The sequence below is a fragment of the Coptis chinensis genome, chromosome 6, assembly GCF_015680905.1.
Source record: "Coptis chinensis isolate HL-2020 chromosome 6, ASM1568090v1, whole genome shotgun sequence".
Lineage (NCBI taxonomy): Eukaryota > Viridiplantae > Streptophyta > Magnoliopsida > Ranunculales > Ranunculaceae > Coptis > Coptis chinensis.
Window position 1 is genome coordinate 2,883,860 of NC_141461.1, and position 14,863 is coordinate 2,898,722.

Sequence of the window (14,863 nt, forward strand, 5' to 3'; positions counted from 1 at the left end):
AAAATATACTTTGCAATAAAAAAAAAATTACATATTTGATGTAGTCTGAACTTGACATTGAACATTGTCATTTACCAAGTAATAAATGAATTTTAGAAATTATGAACAATTCAACAATTTACTGACATTTAGAGTCAGGTAACCTTCAGCCATAAATTTAGTGAGCCAAAAAAACATGTCGGGTGCAAGAATCATAATGTGCAGAATGATGAAATCGTTTTTAGTTCTAATATCAAAATTTAAAATGAACGAGTTGCACTGATGTTTTAACTTGTTACAAGTAGTTGTGCGATTAAGTTTCACTCCTTACTAGTTTACTAACAAAAAAAAAGCCTAATCACTAGGCACAGTATCCAGGAGCGTTAACAATCACATCCAGAAAAACAAGCTTTATTTAATCCTTCCCAAAAGACAATGGCTTAAGCTTCTTCGGAGTCTTGTCCATCGAGTCTATAGCTTCCTGAAATGAACAAAAAGATATTAGGCCATCTTCAAGTGACCAATACTGATTATCCGTAAGCATACAACAGATACTACTGTTGTTTATCTTGGTTGTGTAGTTAAAATTGATCTGCACCAGGTAGAAGCATACCTAAGCATCGAGAGAAAAAGAAGAGTCCTCTGTTCAGCAATGCTCCGTTCCAATCTTTATGGATATTCCCATACTGAACAGCTCCTGACACAGAAGCTTCGCTCCATAAGGAACGTTAACCTTCACAATGTGTTCTGCAGAATCGCAGATGGCCCTCTAATCTTACCTCCTCCAGCAACTGGTCTTTCAATGACATTGGAAATGTTTGAGCATTTTTCACAGATATGCATATGGGAGAAGTCACTGAGAGTGAAAAGGCGTTTGTGCAAGTTGGCAGCAGCACCATGAGCAAGAAGGCAGTCACGCTCCATCTCACCAAACTTGACCCCACCAAAACGCTTTCTATCTATTACTGGCTGTCGTGTTAGGGGGTGGACTGGTCCAGTGTTCCTAAACTTTACTTTATGCACTGCCATATGTGTCAATCGCTGATAACATGTTGGCCCTTTAAAGATCAATGAACGCATCATTTCACCATAACAACCACTACAGACCCTCTCATGTCCCCATCTTGAATAGCCGGCTCTGCAATATGGATTAGTATATAGGGATTAAAAGAACTGCCAGATCCCTGATCTGTTATAAGATCAATTGAAGGGGTACTTTAAGGAGTAGCATAAGACTTTCAAAAAAATGGACAACTATTAAGCTTCAATCAGAGGTATAGTGCGACACACACACACACGCACACGCACACGCACAGATTACCTCGTTTACAATAAAACTTGTCAAAAGGAGTAAAGATCACCCTTGGTTCCTATTCCTCATCTAGGCAGAGACATGCCGAGTAATATATCCTTCACAAATTACTTAAAAGAGAAACAAACCATTTTGATTCCAACTTTTGAGGCAATAACTAACGAATTGAAGGCATGTACTTTACATAGAATGGTCTGGTCCTAGCTAAGATAATACCTGTGCAGTTGCTCTATGATGTCATCAACTGAAGGAGTCACGAAAGGAGTAGCATATCTAATCAGACCACCAGAAGCAATTCCCTTTCCCAAAGCAGCCTCAAGCAATTGTCCAGGAGTTTTCCGGGTGAGAAATGCATGTGGATTTATGACGATGTCCGGAACTATTCCTTGATGCGTAAAAGGGAAATTCTCTTGAGACTCCAAAAGACCTATAACTCCCTTCTGACCATGCATGCTTGAAAACTTGTCGCCAACGGATGGTGAGCGTACCTGCAACCATGTATTCACATGCTTAATGTACTGTACTCTAGAAGCCAATTCTCTGTATTACTCATAACATTTCCTCCAAAGAACTTATTGCATTGAATAGAGTCCAATAGGCATATTGCCACCCTCAATCAACCATAGAAAAGAATATCATTGACTAAATTAACATGTTGGATATATAAACAGATAAAGTATAATGAGATATTGTTTAATAGATGATCCATGGGATAGAGCCATAGAGGCTGAAAGGAGCATGAGAGAAACCTGTCTGAGAGAAACAGATGCAAAGTTTGTCCCTTCATCGTTTGCTGACAATATGACTCTTTGCATTTTCCCTCCTTCTGTGTGCTTCAGTTTAATGCTGTGATCTACCCCAGATTCTGCAGACTTGTCAATGACTATATCACCACTCCGCAAGTTTGCACCTATAAAAGGGAACCCATCATCGTCAAGGCTGTCTACACGTCCAATATTGATATGCATTTTACCAAATTCTATTTTATCCTTTGACTTGAGCCGTTTAGTTTCAAGTATCTCTTTATTCTAGACCTCAGCCTTGTAACTGTGGAAGTGTTCTGTCTGGAACATACCACGCTCTAATGAAGCTTGATTCATTACTAATTCATCTTCTTGATTGTACCCCTGGTGAACGCTCACAGCCACAATGGCATTCTGTCCATCGTAGATTTCAGGCTTTGCTGCATGAACATTTTGACCAAGGCGATAACTAGGTTTTCCAAGACAATCCGAAACCATGGTCCGAAAAAGAGGCCTCTGAGGATAATACATCTGATGAGACCCTGTATCAACTCTAACGCTTGGGTTTGTGGTGAAGAAACCAATTGCTTGTTTGGAGTGCTTCCAAGATTGTAAGATAGACCTCTTAGCCTGGTCATGGTTGGTAAAAGGAATAATACCGCAGCTTAGTCCCAACAGGAAAGATGGATCAAGTTCACAGTGTGTATAGCCTCTATCTTCCGAAAGAAGACACTTGATTGCCCATGCAGTCTGACAGTCCTCTTCTTCTTCAATTCCGACAAGCTCTAATATTCCCTCGTTTAAAAGGGAGTGCATGCTGTAACCTCCTTTGATGAAATTTAACTTCTTCAGATTTTCAACAACCAAATGGGGTCGCAGAATTCTCCCAGCATCCGAAAATATACGAACCTCCCCTTGCTGCTGATCCCTTTTTATTTCTACCTACAGGATAACAGGAGAGAATTATAAGTTCAATGGTTATGACTTCTTACTGTACATCGTTTTATGAATACAAATAATACTGAATAAGATGGATGGACTAAGTGATTATTTTAAGAGGATTGCGCACAGATTGTGAAAATAATTTGCGGTAGACACCTTGAATATAGCTGGTGGTAACAAATTATACTCGGTCACTTTGATCACTAATATCTTGAGATGAACTTGAGACAAATGCATAATAGATTCGTAGAAAACTTTAAGGTAAATCTTAGCTGGAATGATCCTGTACTGCCAAGAGTCCTGTACTGCCAAGAGTGGCCATTACCTGGCGCGGAACTTCCTTGCTTCGATGTTTACTTTTCAAAACCTGTACAAATGCAGGAGAATCCTTGCAGACTCCAACCCAGTCCCCATTCAGAAAGATTTTATCCTTTCCTTTCAACGACATAGTAGTAAGACCATCCGTTAATTTCTCCATTCCACATTCTAATAATTTGTCCAGCAAAGGCTCCCTTAAGTTTGTGGAGACAAGTCCAGTGACTGCCAAATTCTTTACAAGCCCACAATTTTCTCCATCTTGTGTAGAGATCGAGAAAACACAGCTTCCCCCAGTGAGAAGGGTGTCTGCATCAGTAAATGTATTAGCTATAAGGATTCACATTATAATAAATCTGAGACACGAATGACTGAAAAGTTTGATCCTTGGAAATATACACTAAAACATTGCCAATCAAAAAGATAGCAAAGGTCACAAAATCTTTACAATGAATATAATACTGTTTTGATGCACAGGGACATGCAAAAGTACAAATTGCACATCTGTTGTAGTTTAGACTCACAATAGCACCTTTTTAGACAATTAACTAAAGCTATCAGTGTTAAGGTTGATAAGAATTGTACGAGACGAATACAAAGCAATAATAAAGTAGTTCATGATTGAGTTTGACACTTACGGGAATCTAGCATCTCCTACAATCCCGGTGTATTTGACATACTGACGTACATTTCTCATCTCAGACATCATTTGCAGGGGATTTGTTCTCTGAAGTGTTACAGCCACACCAGAGATCTTCTGTCTAGAACTTACATGATGCGGCCATATTCCAGTTGAAAAGGCCCTCGAAAGACCATTTGTGATGATTGAAGCATCGATATAACACTCAATCTGCCGCACAGTACGTTCTCCATATAGATCCCTTTGTATGGTCTTTACCTTCCACCTCTCAGTATGCCTAATACGGTTTTGCAGCTCTCAGTCAAGCAGCTCGGCAGCTAAGTCTAACCTCTTGTTTCTAAAATCCTCCCTGTTCCCCACTTTTCGTTGCCCAGAACACGACTGTAATTAAGAGACATTTTACCATATATCCCAGGAAAAAAGCCTTGGATTTACGGCCACTAAGAGTGGGAAATAAGTACTTGTCCAAACAGTCTCTGGCACTTTCCAATGGGAAGCCACTTTCCTTTGGAGGAAACTTGGTGCTGCTGATCCCATCATTAAGAATTGATTTCTTAACTATTTCTAATGCATTTCCTGCTTTGTGGAAACCTTCAAATTTGTTGTCAGCATAACTGATGGTTGATTGGAGCAAATTCACAGAAGTGGCATCATCCAGATTGATATCAATTATTTCAACAATTTCTTTGTCAGATGGCATACCAAGGGCAAAAAGAAACACCCATAAAAGAACTGTGCAATACATGAATTGCACATTAAGGATCTTTTGTCCTTTAAGATGTTCTCATTCTGAGGGAGGCACTTCCTCTAGTCTTACAGCAACATTTAGCTTTTTCATCATCTCAGAGTGGAAATATATACAGCAGCTTGGTTTTTCATAAACCCAAAGTCGTTTATAGCATTTCTGTTCTTGTGCAACAAAGATCTGCAATTGACATCACAGGGAGATTATGACCAAATCGTCAAATAAGAAGCATATATTATAACAAATCACCCTCAAGAAAAGTTCCGGAGACATCACAATCCCCAAGAAGAGATGAAAGAAATGTAACATCATAAGAGTTTATTTGAAAGCAGTGCAGCAGCTGTATAAGTGTGTTAGCTTCCTTTGTAGCGATATGCATATGTAAATGTAGTTCCAAAATAAAGGGAATGAAAAATTCAGTCTACTGGTCTACTTTAGGCACTGGTCTGATGACTCTCTAAAATGGAAATACCAGGAAAGCAAACACAAGGTGAAGCATCATTATAAAGAAAAGGCGAGAATCAGACCTTCTCTGCTCCTTCACAAAATAACCCCCATGATCAAATTCACATTCGCCTTTCTCCCTTCCATTCATCCAACACGGAATTGATCCCACCATTACAGGTATTTTACCAATCACGACTTCCCTCTTTTCTTCGCTTTCGACTTTCTTAATATACTCTTCACCAGTTTTTACCTTCCCACCACGTTTCCCTAACACATAAACCTGATAAATTTTGACAAAACAAAAGCAGGTGGAGCACAGTTAAAGACTAATCATTCAACAATAAGGAACATGATAGAGTTCCTAAAGAAAATAATATCAGAGCAGTGAACATTTGATTCTACATGAGAACATAAAAATTAAATATATATATATATACCAAACCCTATACCAAATTTTCAAATTTTTGAAGACACATCACTCATTATTTAGCAACTTAAACTTAAAAGGGGTCATAAAAAACATCCGAATTTTTGACATATACTGGGGCACCAACAAACCACCATCAGGGTATGCTGAACATCAGAAGTGCGAAGAGCAACCCCCAAATTAACTGAGAACACTGTCACCAGAAACAGGACGCAATCCCGGCTCAAATGACGGTTCAGTAAATTAACATACAAGACTGCTTCAAAAATAAATTGGCTTCTCTGTTAATCACCCGCATTACATATGTAGATTTACCTGAAAGTCGACTTCGACTTTAATCCTAGAAGAGTAAGTCATACGCTGAAGACGAGCATGACGTGGTAGCATTTTCAATGGCTTGCTACTCTCATTAGACCAAAACACTGGCTTCTCCAGCTTCACTTTTCCAAACTTGACAGTAGCACGACGCCATGCACTTCCTCGTCCACCATTTTCTGACGGATCATAACCAGGTTCTACATCAACCTCCCTTCCATAAAACAACTTCTGAATCCCATTTTCAACAAAATCATTATAAGAGTTGATTTGATGACTTAACAAGCTAGCCATACTCACTGAAAAACGACCTGGATGCTTCTGCACATAACTTGTTCAAAACCTCTTCTGATGGGAATTTTTGGTGCTCTTGTTCTTGCATGGAAGTTGAAGCTTTGCTTTTGTTCTTGGAAGATGTTTCAGCTTTCTCAACGTCTTCTACTACTTCCATTTGAACAGTTTCTTCATCCTCTTCGTCACTAATTACCATATAATCTCCATGGCCTTAAAATCCATCACTGAAAATGTGATGAAATATAGAAATGGCCAGTACAGTGCCTTAAACTATGAAGAGAAAGAAACACTTTTATTTTAGACTGAAGGAAGAACTACTAAAGAGTGTGGAGTAGACAAAGTGGTTGATGGAAATAAAAAAGAGACGGTGAACAAAATATTTAGTGCATGTGATTCTATACTGGTGAGAATAGGACAATGCGGAAATAACGTTACCCACAACAAATAGATCAATCCTACACAAGGATCGATTATTCTCACTAGACAAGACTTCAACACCCTCCAAGCAATATCCCAACACTTCTCAATATCAAATAACAATATAAAGTAAAACAATTAATGTAAAAAAATAACAAACCACAAGACAAGATATATCGTGGTTCGGCAATTTGCCTACGTCCACACTGCGAGTTCCAAGCTTTACTAGATGTCCGGAGTAACAGATTACAAACCTCTCAATTCACTCACAAAGAATGAACACTCAACTCACACAGAATTGCTCTCTTATAATCTCTCTCTTTATTGGTTTTGGTTAAGTTAGATTTCTACAAAAAAACTATATTTTATCTTGTTTCAAAAAAACCTCGAAAAACAATAAATTCATCTTTGAATATCTGTAGCTGGTCGCTAATAATCGTCTGGAGGTCGACCAAGGCATGAGCACGGGGCGCGCCCTTGTCAAGGCAAAAGGAGCGCGGGGCGCGCCTTACACGTGAGAGAAAAAAAAACACATTTTTCTCTACATTCTCCACCTTGGTGAGGTTTTAACACATAAAACTGAGCCGAACACATCCAGCAATAACACATCCAGTAGGAACACATCCAACAATGAAGACTTCAAATAATCGCCTCGGGCGGCCATGCCCACAAAGGGCTCTTTCAAGCATGTAGGATTTGGAGCAAGTCCAAGCAGTGTTGGAACTTAACTCCGGTGACAACCTTTGTCAACATATCAGCAGGATTGTCATGGATATCCACTTTCTCAAATGCTACATCACCATCCTCAACGACATCCCATATAAAGTGATAACGGACATCAATATGCTTGGTCCGAGCAACCTAGTTATTCGCCAAATGAATAGCACTCTGACTATCACAATACAAAGCAACATTGTTCTGCTCAATACTAATATCATCTAGAAGACCTCATCGAAGCCATAGTGCCTCTTTCACTGCCTCTACCACTGCCATATACTCTTCCTCAGTAGTAGATAGAGCAACTATAGCCTATAGCATAGACCTCCAACTAACCGATGCACCATGCATCATAAACACATAATCAATAGTCGATCGTCATCTATCTAGATCACCTGCATAATCTGAATCTACATACCCACTGACATAACAAATGCCTCCACCATAAACTAATCCCACATCCAAGGTACCCTTCAAGTACCTCAATACCCATTTCACTGCCTCTCAATGTTGCTTCCCAGGATTTGTCATATACCTGCTTACAACACTAACTGCCTGTGAAATGTCTGGGCGTGTGCACATCATAGCATACATCAAACTGCCCACGACACTTGCATAAGGAACATTTGTTATATGCTTTTGTTCCTCCACCGAACTAGGAGAGAACTTAGCTGAAAGTCTAAAATGCCTAGCTAAAGGTGTAGAAACAGACTTTGCATTCTCCATACCAAATCGAGAAATTACTTTATGAAGGTATTTCCTCTGAGATACAACTATCCGTTGTTTCTTCCTATCTCTATCAATCTCCATGCCCAGTATCCTCTTGGCTCCACCTAAGTCTTTCATCTCAAACTCAGAGCTAAGTTGAGATTTCGACTTATCTATCTCCACCATGCTTTTGGAAACAATAAGCATGTCATCTACATAAAGCAGGAGATAGATGAAGTCATTACCACGAAGTCTACGAAAGTAAACATAACAGTCATACTTACTTCGGGTGTACTCATGTTGCATCATGAATATGTCAAAGCGCTTGTACCATTGCTCGGAAAGGATTGCTTTAACCCATACTGATGGATCGATTCAATTTACATACATGATCTTCTTTCTCAGCAACAACAAACCCTTCAGGTTGTCTCATATAGATCTCTTCCTCCAAGTCCCTATGCAAGAAAACAGTTTTAACATCAAGTTGCTCTAACTCCAAGTTGAAGTGAGCAACTAAACTCAATAACACACGAATGGAAGTATGTTTGACCACCGGGGAAAATACCTCATTGTAGTCGACTCCTTCCTTCTATGAAAAACCCTTTGCTACTACTCTTGCCTTGTACCCAGTACTGTCGGACTCAAGAAGGATCTCTTTCTTTCTGAACACCCATTTACTGCCGATAGTCCTTTTGCCCTTTGACAATAAAACTAGGTCATATGTGTGATTTTTATCAAGAGACTCCATCTCTTCTTGCATAGCAACCAACCAATCTCTATAATGAACATCCCTAACAGCCTCCTTGAAGCTATTTGGCTCATCATCTTCGATATTCAGTGCATATGCCACTAAATCCACCTAACCATAGTGTCTCACCGGCTTCTCATGCCCATACTGGTGCACTTCTTTAACCTGTCTCTTTGGCCTAGGGTCAGCCAATACAAGTTGCAGATGCTCTTGCTCTTCTTCCTGTTACTGTGTGGTTCCATGATTTGGTACTTCATCATGAACCAACCAGTAATCTGCTGCATCAGAGAACTCAAACTCAATGGCTTAAACTTCTATAGACTCACCATTCTGCCCAGCTCTTCCAGCTTACTGAAAGATAACACGGAAGTCTCATCAAACGTAACATCTCTGCTGACCAGAAACTTGTGGTCTTCTAAACACCACAATTTGTATCCTTGTACCCCATTTGCGAAGCCTAAGAATATGGCTTTCTTAGCTCTAGGATCTAGCTTGTTCTCCCTCACATGGTAGTAAGCAGTCGATCCAAACACTCGCAAAATACTATAATCAGCTGGGTTACCTGACCACACCTCATAAAGTGTCTTGCAATCTATAGCTGGAACGGGTGACCTATTATACAGGTAACACACCATAGACACTGCATCTGCCCAATACTCTTTGCCTAGACTAGCATTAGACAACAAACATCTCGCTCTTTCAAGCAAGGTTCTATTCATCCTCTCTGCCATTCTATTCTGCTGAGGCATTCCCCTGACTGTCTAGTGTCTGGCAATTCCATGTTGCGCACAAAACTCTTGGAAAGGCTCATAGGTATACTCAGTACCATTGTCAGACCGTAGTGTCTTTACCTTCCTATATGTGCGATTCTCAACCCTTGCCTTCCACTTCTTAAATGTCTCAAACACTTCATCTTTCGTTTTCATCATATACACCCACACATAGCAGGTATGATCATTAATGAATGAAACATAATAGCGGTTACCTCCCTTTGAAGCCACTCTAGAGGGTCCCCAAACATCCGTATGCACATAGTCAAGGATGCCTGATGTCGTGTGCTTGCTTAACTTGAACTTGACTCTGCATTGCTTCCCATAGACGCAATGCTCATAAAAACCCATACTTGGCTTCTTCAAGTCCTTCAAGAACTCTCGTTTGCACAACTCAGACAAACCCTTTTCACTCATATGCCCTAGTCGCATATGCCACATCTTAGTGCATTCATAATCATCACTACATGGAACCATTGTTACATCGCCTATCATCGTACTACCCATCAAAGTATACAAGATTCCATGTTTTTGACCCTTCATAACAGTTAAAAAGCCACTAACAATCTTTAAGACTCCACCTTCGCCCACAAACTTGTGACCTTTAGAATCCAAGGTACCAAGAGAAAAAAGGTTTTTCTTTAGCTCAGGAACATGCCTCACATCAGTTAAAGTCCTCACTATACCATCATGCATCTTGACCCGTATAGTTCCAATTCCTACCGTCTTACAAGCAACGTCATTACCCATCAAAACGGAACCACCATTAATGCTCTCATAAGAAGTAAACCACTTTCTATTCGGGCACATATGGTAGGAACATCCAGAATCAAGAATCCACCTTTCGGCCATATAGTCTTTTATGGACACACAGAAACTCAACTCGTCCCCTTTAGAGCCTGAAGCATAACTTGCCTCAATTTTTGCCTTACCTTTCCTCTTACCATCTATCTTATTCTCTTTCTTCGGGTGAGGACAATTACTTGCGTAATGTCCTTTTTCATCGCAATTGTAGCACTTCACATGTGTCAAAGGCTTCTTTGACTTGGACCTAGACTTCTCATTGCTTGTAGAAGCCTTCTTATACGACCTTCCTCTTGCCACTAGGCCCTGACCTGCATCAATGTTATTCTCTACACGTGTCTTTTTCATCAACTCATAAGAAAGAAGAGCATTTTGAACTTTGTCAATATCAACATCTTCTCTGTTCATAAATATAGTCATTAGATGCTCATAGCTTTCTGGCAAGGAGAATATTAAACATGTCGCTTGATCCTCATCATCCATCTTCATGCCCACATTCAAATAATCTGCTAGGCGACGACAGAACTCACTAACGTGATATTGCATCGTTGAACCATCCACCATCATGTACCGATAAAGACGCTTTTTAAGGTCCATCTTGTTCGTCATGCTCTTGGTCATATACATAGACTCTAGTTTGAGCCAAATACCTGCAGCGGTATTTTCTCCCATCACATTATACATGACCTCATTAGCAAGACATAACCGGATTGATGAACAAGCCTGAAGATCGAACTCTTCCCAATCATCATTACTCATACTCGCCGCCTTAGATTTAATCTCCTTTAAAGCCTTGTGCAAACCTTGTTGGATGAGGATGTCCTTTACTTAGACTTGCCAAATCCCAAAGTTATTCTTCCCATTAAACTTCTCTACTTCAAACCTTGCGTTTGACATCTTGAGAGCCATCTTTCAAGTTACACACAATAACCCAAAAAACAATTTCACTTCGGAATTTAATCGAACACCTTGTCTATACAAATTTCGAGCACTAAACTCAAAATCCTAGGTCGTATACGTACGCTCTGATACCAATTGTTGAGAATAGGACAATGCGGAAACAACATTACCCACAACAAATAAATCAATCCTACACAGGAATCGATCATTCTCACTAGACAAGACTTCAACACCCTCCAAACAATATCCTAATACTTCTCAATATCAAATAACAAGCATATAAAGTAAAACAATTAATGTAAAAGAAAAGCAAACCACAAGACGAGATATATCGTGGTTCGGCAATTTGCCTACGTCCACACTGCGAGTTCCAAGCTTTACTAGATGTTCGGAGTAACAGATTACAAGTTTCTCAATTCACTCACAAAGAATGAACACTCAACTCACACAGAATTACTCTCTTATAATCTCTCTCTTTCTTGGTTTTGGTTAAGTTAGGTTTCTACAGAAAAAACCTATATTTATACTATTTCTAAAAAAAACTTCCGAAACAGTGAATTCATGCTGAAATACGGTGGAGCGCTGGTCGCGCCTAATCGTCTGGAGGTCGACCAAGGCATGAGCGCGGGGCGCGTCCTTGTCAAGGCAAAAGGAGCGCGGGGAGCGCCTTACGCGTGAGAGAGAAAAAAACACATTTTTCTCTACATATACTTCAGATGTTGATCACGGATACTGCTTTGGGTATGTAGGAGAAAATGATGGCAGGTAGGTGTGAGTGTGATCGGGTGATGGAAGATTGAGATATGGGATTAGAGTGGTATGTATATCATTTCATACAATTCATCATCAAAGTGTTGATGTGTATGTGTTGGAATACCAACTATTTTGTGGACTCATGACTACCAAATAAATAGTGAAAAGTGAAAACTACTAATTAGCTAGTTGGAATTATTATATTTCAGCTATTTATAGAATTCCAAGCACATGATCTTTGTACATGATCTTTGTGAGTTCTTTACTCATTTTGACCTCTAGGGCTCTAGAATATCTCAAAACACTTTAGTTTCAATACTTTCAAATTGATTTAGTGCTCCTAATTTATACATGAGTTTTATAATTATATAGTACCATAATTTTTTATTTATTTTTTTTCTAAATGGCACCGTACTTTTTTTCTCGTCTATTAGAGCATCTTCAACGCAATTACTTGATTTGGAGTGCAAAGTGATGTCATCCACTTAAAAGTGATGCTAGTTTAAGTATGAAATTTTTTCTACACCAACACACCACACTCCAAATTATTGTTTTATAATGAAATCTATCCTATAGACACAATTCACTTACGGTAAAATGTTACGACTCCTCTTTCCTTGCCACCACCCCATATCTCGTCCATATACTTTATCACTCTCTACCTTACATCTTTCTACATATAAAAAAGAAGAAGCTTAGCTCCACCCATTTATAATCCCAATTTTAGCACAATGAATTTTGGTGTAAATTCATCTCTTCATGAATTTGAGATGGATGAGTCAAACACTACTTGCTCATTTCATTCAAACAAATCACACGATAATTATATTGGGAATTTGAGGTTAATGAAAACGATGAAGTAAAGTTCCAACTGTTCCTTGGTCGGCATCACGAAATTTGTTCTAGGCAGGCTCATATATATAGCTCTTCATGCTGCTTTGATAGATCATTTGTCGGAATTGCGTGGGCAAAATTAATTCAGCAATTGTTTATATGTGCTGCTCTATGTCACTTTCTTATTTTGGTGCAAGTTTGTTCCACTTATTATTTTGTTGCAAGTTATTTTGAACTGAATGTGAAATGGTTTTTCAACTGAATGTGAAGTATTGCTTTGTTTAGACTTTCTCATTAACGGACATGTTTGAGTGGCAGTTTATATAGTGTCTTGAACAACTTGTACTTGGGCAACTTATATACGACAATGTATAAACTGTGCACGACACTGTATAAGTCGTGCACGACACTATAAAACAAATAAAGCTTATATACAACCATGTATAAGCTTATATACGACAATCTATAAACTGTGCATGACACTTTATAAGTCCGTTTAAGAGAAAGCTTGTTGTTTGTTTGATTATTTAGTAATGCAAACTTCATAGAAAGCCTTCATAGAAAGCAGAAATTCATAAGAAAACTTGTGCACATACGTACACCTCAATCACATAAGAAAAGTTATAATCCCATAGTAAGGGTCTAAGCATCCCTCCATAACTGAAGCACACACTTGCAGAGATAATCATATATTTTTAACATATCAACACACCATCCTTGAGTTAGAAATTATTCATAGTGATAGAAAAGTAATTAAATTTGGTTGTTTGCATGCAGTAAGTTGGGGCAGCTAGTATGGAGTGGCACTTGATAAAGCAAATCAAGCTCTATATTTGACCCCAAAATAGAGTGTGGTGAGTTGTCAACTTGATATAGAGTATGAGTTGGTGTGGAAAATTTGAGTTGCCCACTCTACACATAGGACAATAGGGTAGCATTGAAGATGCTTGTACCATGTACTCTAAATTTGCTTCAATTTAGTACCACAGTCTATTTGCCGTTTCAATCCGTTTGATTTTCATAATAGCGAATAAAGTTGTTAACTATTTAGCACCACATATTTTTTTTCTCGCTTATTAGTACCATGAACTTTCAATTATTTACGATTTGATACATTTAAATATTTATCTGACCAAAATGTCCCTCTTTATTTTATTTTATTTTTCTAATATGCATCTAAGTGTATCTCCTTCATCATATCCACCCATGCCACCACCTCCATTCCCCACCGCCACTAAGCAAAACTACCCCCGCCCTAGATGGAAAATTAGGGTCTCCTCCAAAACACACGGTCAACTTGGTTTGATTGTTAACTTTTAAGTCAAATAACTAAAAATGACACAACTCCCCCACTTAAGTAAACTTGAACATTTTCTTCTTGAAACACTTTGAGGGCAGTTGTATCATTTTCAATTGCTTGACTTGAAAATTAACGGTCAATCCAAGTTGACTGTGTGTATAGGGGGCAAACTAATCCTAATTTCCCATGGGGGGGGGGGTGATATAATCAACGTCAGATTCACTCTATTGGACTGTGTTAGATGACTTAATAACTTAAGTGAGGGAGTGTCAATTTCGAAATTAAAGACATAAGAATATTTTGGTCATATAAATGTATCAAGGTACCAAATCATAAGCAAATTAAGAGTAAGTGGAACTAATATGCGAGAAAAAAAGTTTGTGTACCATTTAGGAAAAAATGGGAAAGTTTATAGTACTAATATAGTTAAAAACTCTTAATCACGTGATGAGCTCGCCATTATGGAAATCAAATGGATTGAGACGACAAACAAACTGAGGTACTAAATTAAAGCAAATTAAGCGTATGTGGTACTAATAGGTGAGAAAAAAAAATACAGGTACCATTTGGGAAAATAAAAATAAAAATTCATGGTACTAAATAGTTATAAACTCATTTATATACATTAATAAGAAATATCTTATATCCTAATTGAGTCATCTAGTAGTGAGGGGTAATACTAGTTAACCATTTTTATTTTATTTTTAATCTAAAAGAAGGTCAAGTGGTAGATGAAGAAGATATATAATCACC

General features: G+C 38.5%; 1 pseudogene across 1 annotated transcript; it reads right to left on the bottom strand.

Moving 5' to 3' along the window:
* Positions 1-109: 109 nt before the first annotated feature.
* Positions 110-6,509, bottom strand: LOC147490737 (DNA-directed RNA polymerases IV and V subunit 2-like; annotated as a pseudogene). The gene is made up of 8 exons (XR_015198071.1): positions 5,866-6,509; positions 5,204-5,403; positions 3,930-4,856; positions 3,302-3,600; positions 2,041-2,976; positions 1,508-1,779; positions 593-1,117; positions 110-460 (listed from the first exon to the last, which is right to left on the bottom strand). The product of XR_015198071.1 is annotated as a DNA-directed RNA polymerases IV and V subunit 2-like (transcript).
* Positions 6,510-14,863: the final 8,354 nt, after the last annotated feature.